Here is a 9,134-nt window from a genome sequence, read left to right on the forward strand (position 1 = left end):
TATATATAATATATGTATATATATATACATATATTATATATATATATATATAAGCATTAAATGGTAGCATTTATAATTATTTCTAAAAAACACACCCCCTTCTTCATGTTTTTCCTGCTGTGTCATAGTCATCTGACCTATTCACTTCTCTAAGGTAGCACTTGTGTGGCTTCCGGATCTCCTCTCAGTCATGGCCAACTTTTCTTTCCCAACTCTACACACGGAGCTCAGGAATTTATTCTGAATTTATTCTGTTTGGGGTTTTCCCCTGACTCCATACAAACAGAACATATAACTTGCTCCTGAAGTTTCTCCTCAACTCTGAGATTTGTAATATCTACTAAAGTTCGGTTGCAGGTCCCATTTCCCCAAAACAGCCCTCTGTCTAAAATATTGTGCACTGATCAGTGATCTCCTTTACTCTTCAGCCTACAAATTATGCCGTATTCTTTTATCATCTCCATAAGTTCTTTCCTACTTTTAAATGTACTCAGAAGCAAATCCAGTTGGAGCTTCTAAGAAGAAAATTCCCTTTACTAGAATTTGAGAGGCGTAGTTATTCACAAAGAAACAAAGGCAAAGTCGCAAAATCATCATCATTGTCGTCATCATCATCATCCAAACCTGCAATGAAACCTAACCAGTTGTAAGTTAATATTTCAGTTCAGAGCAAAAATCAAAATTCAGCTGTTAGATCTGGGGAGGAATTTAAAGATCATCAGCTCTATCCTCTTCAAATGGAAAATAAGGAGACAGGCCCCAAATGGGGTAGAATTCTACTGAGTATCCTGCATTAACCTGTCTTAACTCTGTGCTAGGACCCACATGCAGCAAACCCCTATTTGCATGAAGTTCTTCCTACCTGCAAGTATCAAACAAGACGGGCAAGAATAATTTTTTTAAGTCACAATGCCTATTCTTGACATGCAATGGACAGTATGTGTTTGAGGAGAGGAGGAAATGAACTCTGCTTGCTGTCTTACAGTTCACAAAAACATTATATCATGATATCACTGGATTATCACACCTTCAAAATGGTGAAAAGAGCAAGAGCCGGTATTATCACCACTTTCCAATAAGTTAACTGGATCTGCAAGACTTTCTCAGGGTCAAACAAGTGGTAAATGGGAGACTCGGGCTTTAAAATCCATATCTGGCTGAAAAGTCCATGCTCTTCATCTTTTAATTTCATTTAAATTTTTAAAAAATTACTATTCTGGGCACCTGGGTGGCTCAGTTGGTTAAGCAACCGCCTTCGGCTCAGGTCGTGGTCCCGGAGTCCCGGGATCGAGTCCCGTGTCAGGCTCCCAGCTCCATGGGGAGTCTGCTTCTCGCTCTGACCTTCTCGCCTCTCATGCTCTCGCTCACTGTCTCTCAAATAAATAAATAAAAATATTAAAAAAAAATTTAAAAAAATTACTATTCTATAGTTTTTTTTTTTTTTTTAAGATTTATTTATTTATTTTAAAGAGAGAGAGAAGGCAAGAGAGCACAGGAGGAGGGAAAGAGGAAGCATCTCAAGCAGGCTCTGTGCTGAACATGGAGCCCTATGGAGGGCTCGATCTCAAAACTCTGAGATCGTGACCTGAGCTCAAACCAAGAGTTAGACACTCAACCAACTGTGCCACGCAGGCACCCCAAAACTACTATCCTATGGCTTATATAATAGAATAGTGATTAATAGCACAGCTTTTATAGGCAAGCAACCAAAATCTGAATTCAGCTTCTACCACGTAATTAGCTATGGGGACATAATGGTTATGTAACCATTGCTGTATGCTTTGGTTTACTTATTTTAAGTGTTAATGTTCATTTAGTTCTCTCATGAAGGATTTGAGAACCCAATAATGTCGTATGTTATAAAGTCCTTAGGACACTGCCTCGCATGCACTAAGTCATGAGTTGTAGCTGTCATTCAATTTGGTTTCCTTATATATAAATACTTATTAGTACAAATACATAGAGTATAAGCCTTCCATCAAAAAAAAATTAAACTAGGGGCACCTGGGTGGCTCAGTGGGTTAAGCTTCCGCCTTTGGCTCAAGTCATGATCTCAGGTCCTGGGATCGAGCCCCACATGGGGCTCTCTGCTCAGCGGGAAGCCTGTTTCCCTTCTCTGTCTCTGCCTCCCTCTCTGCCTACTTGTGATCTCTCTCTCTCTCTCTGTCAAATAAATAAATAAATAAAATTTAAACTAAATGCTTCTCTTTATATGGGGATAGTACATGCAAACATAGGCCATGTTTTCTATGAAGAGCCCTTTTAAAAGATTATATTTTCAGGTATCAAAATTTATACAGCCTTGCTACTCGAAATGAGAACCTAGGAATGAGAACCATCAGTATCGCCAAGGAGCTTATTAGAAATTCATAATCTCAAGCCCCACCCCAGGCTTGATGATGAATCATATTTGCATTTAACAAGACTCCCAGGTGATCTGAATGCACTTAAAAATCTGAGAAGCACTGGTCTACCACATGGTGCTGGAGAGCTGAGTGAAGGCGTTGTGCACAGGCACTAATATCTACTAACTTCAAAGCAAAAGACATGCATTTCATTCAGCAGCAGCCTCTGAAATCATTCGTTTCCAACATGGGAAGTCTTCCATAGCTGGATACTCTCTATACTGTTTGGTTTTATTAACTTATCATTGATTTATTATTCTCCCTCAACCCTACCGTTCCACTCTCAACCCAGGAGAATACATTATACACATTCTGGAATCTTGTGCTGGTAAGAGTTTAAAAAGAAAAGACATGAATGATCTAAAAGCTTTCTTTTCATAAGTCTCTTTTCTCCTTCCTATCCCAACTCAACTCAAAAGGGCAGCAGCTGCTGAGAGTAAATGTAGAGGCTTCTAAAATTAAATCAGCAAAAAAAAAAAATTATATTTATTACTGAGGTTGGAAGGGAAGGTGACATTTTTAAAGGTTAAATTAGGTAAATTAATTGAAAACAGAACAAGTAAAAATCAATCCTCCTTGCTGAGAGTAAACACATGCTATTTTTCAGTCGTTTGATATAGTGGGTCCCTTTGCAACTCTCCCTAAGATTCCTTTGTGATGGATGGAGACAGGGACTTCATTATATTTTTTAGTTCCCTCAGTGCCAAAGCTATATGGCTCCATAGCTTGCAGAGCTCTTCTGGTTAGAACGCATGGGAACAGTACAAAGAAGAGTTAACGCAGGCCAACCGCCACACTTCAGCCAAAAGGACTTCAATATGGAGGACTCTGAACTAAGCAACAAGCTTTCTAAAGCAAAAAGGTCATTTCTCAGCAACAATGAGAATGTTGTTATCAAAAAGGGATTTAAAGATTTACAGGGTAGTCATTCCCAGATTTCACTCCCGGGCTTTGGAAGTATTATTATGGTGTTTGATACCTGGCTCCTCCAAGCTGTCTTGGTGTGGGACTATGAGCCAGCTCTTCCCTCTCTGAACTTCACTTTCTTCCACCATGGAAGTGGGATCCTAATTCCTACACACTGGGTGAATGGGAAGCTAAACTGAATTAAGATAAATGTAAAATACCAAATCCTCTGCTACCATTTATCACAAGCTAAATAACTATTAGTTCCTTTAACTGCATGTCTCAGTACAAAGATTTGATTATCACTAAACAAGTTGGAAGAAAAGGGTTTGCTTGTAGATGGAAGCTTCCGGGAATTGATAACATCTGATTTATGTACACTGTGGCTATAAGCCAGAGGTGGAGTTTGGCAGTCTGTCAGCAGAGCCTCCTTATTCTAACACCCTCTTGGGTAAAAAAGTAGTTCTACACCTCTGATCATTTCGCCTGATAGTCTCATCTGATCAAATTACACAAAATGTTGTCTTTTCCTAGAAATTTTGCTGCAATCATTAGTTATCTTAAAAATACACAATCTTATTGGGAGGTAACACAAAACAGAAAATTCAGCTTCTACGATATAAAGTAATGATTTCCCTCTATTGGTTTCCCCAGCAGTAGCCAGATAGAGTGTCAGAGATGATACACAGTTGTACTATTATAACTGGAATACTGACAGCCATTGTGTTTGAGCTGCTAAACTTCTACTGTGAGGTGGCTAAAATATGCAGATTTTCTTTTACTCCTGATCCAAAAAGTCAACTTCCATTTGGGGTGGTAGAAATATACATGTTTTTGTCCCAAATACACACACACACATACAAATGGTCCTTAGAAAATCAGATATTTATGCAAAAAAACCTCTCCGTCCATACTTCACATCTTATATGAAATATTAATTCAAAATATAGCAGTTCTATATAAAAAACATAGAGCATTTAAAGAAACATAAGAGAAAGTCTTTGAGACACTGAGTTAGGCAAAGTTAGATTTGACCCCAAAAGCAGAAAATATTAATAACTTGGACTTTAAAAGAATTTAAAGTGTTGTATACTGCAAAAGACACTAATGAAAAAGAAAAGCCATTTTGAACTGGAAGAAAATAATTGCAAATTACATATCTGACAAAACACTTGTAGCAAGAAAATGTTTAACTCTCAGAACGCAAGAATAAGGGAATAAAATTTTAAGATTTTATTTATTTATTTGACAGACAGAGATCACAAGTAGGCAGAGAGGCAGGCAGAGGGACAGGAAGGGAAGCCGGCTCCCTGCTGAGCAGAGAGTCCGATGCAGGGCTTGAATCCAGTACCCTGGGATCATGACCTGAGCCGAAGGCAGAGGCTTTAACCCACTGAGCCACCCAGACACGCCAAGGGAATAAATTTAAAAGATGTTGGGGCACCTGGGTGGCTCAGACAGCTGTCACTGACTCTGGATCTCAGCTCAGATCTTGATCTGAGGGCTCTGAATTCAAGCCCTGCTTTGGGGTCCATGCTTTGGGGTCCATGGAGCCTACTTTAAATACATACATACATACATACATACATACGTAAAGCAAGCTGAGAATACCAAGTGCTAATGAAGATGGAACATAACTGGAACCCTGGTGAAAATGAAAACAGTGTAGACACTTTGGAAGAGAGCCTGGCTGCTTCTTAGAGAATTAAACTTATACACATAGGTATTTTCCTAAGAGAAATATAACTCATACTCACATGCAGTAAGACTATTTGTGTAACATTCCAGAAAAGACAACATTTAGGAGTCAAGAACAGATCAGTGATTTGCAGGGTTTGTGGGAAAGGGAAGGAAAGGTCTACAAGGTCCGTGGCATGTGGGCAGGGAGGGTGGGGGTGACTTCCTTTATTTTGATTGTGGCAGTAAATTGATGACTTTATGCATTTGACAAAGTCATAGAACTGTGAGCTTCAAGAAGTAACTTTTACCATATACAATTGTCATGGATCGTAAGTAGTATATAATAAAAGTTATAGTGGTCACCAGGTACATGAAAAGGTGCTCAAAATAACTAATCATCAGGGAAAAGCAAATCAAAACCACAATGAGATATCAACTTACACCTGTGAGAATGGCGATCACCAAGAAGACAAGAGAACAAGTGTTGGTGAGGATATGGAGAAAAGAGAAACCTATATACTGTTGGTGAGAAGGTAAACTGGTACAGTCACTATGGAAAACAGCATGGAGGTTCCTCAAAAAATTAAAAGTAGAATTACCAGATGATCTAGCAATTCCACTTTTAGGTATACATCCCAAGGAAATGAAAATAGGATATCAAAGAGATATCTATACACCCATGTTCACCGCAATATTATTCACAATAAGCAAGATATGGAAGCAACCTGAGTGTCTGTCAGTGAATGAATGAACAAAGAAAATATGAGACTGAGATATATGTATATATATACACGCACAAACACACACACATACACACACACACACTCTCACAGGAATATTATCCGTCATGAGAAAGAAGGAAATCCTACTATTTGAGACAACATAGATAACTTTGAAAGCATTATGTTAAGTGAAATAAGTCAGAGTGAAAGACATACTATATGACATCACTTACATGTGGAGTCTAAAAACTGAATTGTAAAAACATAATCAAATGAATCAAATGGTAGTTACCAGGCTCTAGGGAAGGGAAGAAGGAAATGGGAAGATATCGGTCAGAGTACAAACTTCCAGTTGAAAAATGAATGAGTTCTGAGGATGTAATGCATAGCTTTGTAATTATAGCTAACAATACTACATTATACACTAAAAGAGTAGGTCTTAAGTGTTCTCAACACAAAAAAGAAATGGTAATTATGAGGGGCACCTGGGTGGCTCAGTGTGTTAAAGCCTCTGCCTTCGGCTCAGGTCATGGTCCCAGGGTCCTGGGATCGAGTCCCGCATCGGGCTCCCTGCTCAGCAGGGAGCTTGCTTCCTCCTCTCTCTCTCTTTCTCTGCCTGCCTGTCTACTTGTAATCTGTCTGTCAAACAAATAAATTTTTTAGAAAATTTTAAAAAATTTTAAAAAAAAGAAATGGTAATTATGAGACGTAACAGAGTTAGCTAACACTATGGTGGTAATCATATTGCAATATATATGTGTATCAAATCCACATGGTGTACACTTTAAATGTATATAATTTTATGTGTCGATTATATCTCAACAGAGCCAGAAAAATTATTATAACTAGATAAATGAATTAGTAATTCACAAAAACTTTACAAATCATTAAAAGGCAACCTTGTGGTAGATTCTAAATGCATCAAAAAAATTCAAGAAAACGGTTTCTTTTTATCCATTGTGAGGAAACTTTTGTCATTATTGTTTGCAACTTTCCCACAGCAATGGAAAACAGTTTATTCTCCCTAAGATGAACAGAACAGAAATAATCTATGCTATTACATATAACAAACTAAAATTTCAAACGTTAGTATGTTTGATGTTCCAGAATTCTGCAACTGGTAATGTGATCAAATAAAAAAATTAAATTTAGGTGTGCCTGGGTGGCTCAGTTGGTTAAAATCTGCCTTTGGCTCAGGTCATGATCCCACGGTCCTGGATTGAGCCCCACAGTGAGCTCCTTGCTCAGCAGGGAGCCTGCTTCTCCCTCTCCCTCTGCCTGCCTCTGTCTCTGTCAAATAAGTAAATAAAATGTAAAACAAAAAATTTCAATTTAATATATCAATCCCTAAAATTGTGGGAATGAATAACATATACTAACTGGGTATTTCCAAAGGACCCTGTCACAGTTTGGGATAAAAATTACCCCCTGAAACTAATATTCCCATCATCTCCCTAACCCCCATGACCTACACTCAAAGGAACCAGAAGGAAAGTTCTGTCAGATTGTAACCATGCCCCCTTTTTCATGACTGTTTTCCTAGCAGCTTGAACACTGATTTATTTGTAGTAAGTCTACAATCAATATGTTTACTTAATAAACAAATAGAAGAACATGTGAAAGTGTCTCTATAAGAGCTCTTCACAAATAAAAATGCTAAGTCTAGTCAGGACAGCCACAATTTTAGCCAACAGCTGACATGAGGACAAATCTCTATTTTAATTTCCCTATTGCTCCTTACTGCCTCTCCTCCTCCTACATGGCTATGGTAACAACACACTCAGCTTTAATTCCATTGCAGAACAGATCAAAGACCAAGCCTAAAGGAGGGGGAGAGCCAGTAAGTACTGTGTTGGCACCGTAAGCAGACCCACTTAACTACTGTTCGCGGGTTACCAAAGAACCAGAGCCTCTAGATTTGCCTCTGACCTCTAGATCTTCCAGAGCAACCTAATTTCAGAACTGTATTAAAAATCAGTTCTCCTCTTTGAACTCTATAAAATGCACTTTCTTAAACTCATAATGTCTAATATAGTTTTGAGATATTCAAATTCATAAAAACATACTCTGTTTCCCCAACTGCCCCCAACACTTTAGTTGGATTTGATGGATATCCATAAAAAATCCAAATGCACAGTATATAATGATATCTTAAAGTCAAAACTTTAAGTTAAAATATACCAACATTAGCCAAGAAATTATCCTTGAGGATGCTGGGGATTATCCTTAGTTGATGAAGAGAACAAAGATCACATAAGCAGTAGAACATTCATAGAGAATGAATCCTCATAGCTTCAACAGAAAAAAAAAAAAATAATGTAAAATACAGGAAGCAAAGTGGATGAAAAAAAATAAGAGGAAGAATACATGGGCATTATTCTGGTGTGAACTGAAGGAAAAATAATAACTAGAAAAACAAAACATTCTGAAAATGAATGTAATTCAGATATATGTAATGCCAATGAATTAAATGTATTCAATATTTTAAATTTCAAAACCTTCCCCACATGTACTTATAGCCAACTCTCTCTTTTACTTTACAGAGAGAAAACTTGAGGTATTAGAAATGTAGCCAATCTCTCTCAGAAAACTAGAAAAGGTGTCAGAAACAGAACCCAAATATTCAGCCTGGCATTTCTTCCAATCAAGACCATTCACTTTCTAAACCCAAAATGGAATAAAAATGATACAAAATCAATCAATTCAAAAAATGAAATGCTCAACCATTTAACCAGTAATTTGTACATGACTCCATCTATTTAATGGCTTTTGTTTTCCAGTGAATCAAATGATAGCTGTCATTGCACCTACAGACAATAAAGAGCAGTCAACTGGTTTAGTCAATTGAAGTGAATAAAATAAAAAATAGCAACCTTTTAAATTGTTCAGGAGTAAAAGATTTCAAACTACTTAATCTCATTAAAAAGAAAACAGCATTTTGTGGACATTTAAAAACATGACTACTCTGTTCTCTTAAAGTTTTAAAATATTTTTTAAATTATTCCTGAATCCATTCACTTAATGATTATTTTTTCATAATGATGACCCTTTCTTCTCATCTCTTTTCATACTACATACTTAATGCCCTAGGTGGTCTGTAATATCAATTAAGGATATGGTGTGTGTAAGGGGGAAAAGAGTTCTCTCCCCTACGTATAAAAAATTAAAATTGTTCATTAGTCATTTTAAATGAGAGAAAGCAGAAGGCTATTTTATTCTCTCTATTTTTTTTTATCTTTTTCTTTTTTATAAACATATATTTTTATCCCCAGGGGTACAGGTCTGTGAATCACCAGGTTTACACACTTCACAGCACTCACCAAATCACATACCCTCCCCAATGTCCATAATCCCACCCCCTTCTCCCAAACCCCCTCCCCCCGGCAACCCTCAGTTTGTTTTGTGAGATTAAGAGTCACTT

Source organism: Mustela nigripes, chromosome 5 (assembly GCF_022355385.1).
Source record: "Mustela nigripes isolate SB6536 chromosome 5, MUSNIG.SB6536, whole genome shotgun sequence".
NCBI classification, from domain to species: Eukaryota; Metazoa; Chordata; class Mammalia; order Carnivora; family Mustelidae; genus Mustela; species Mustela nigripes.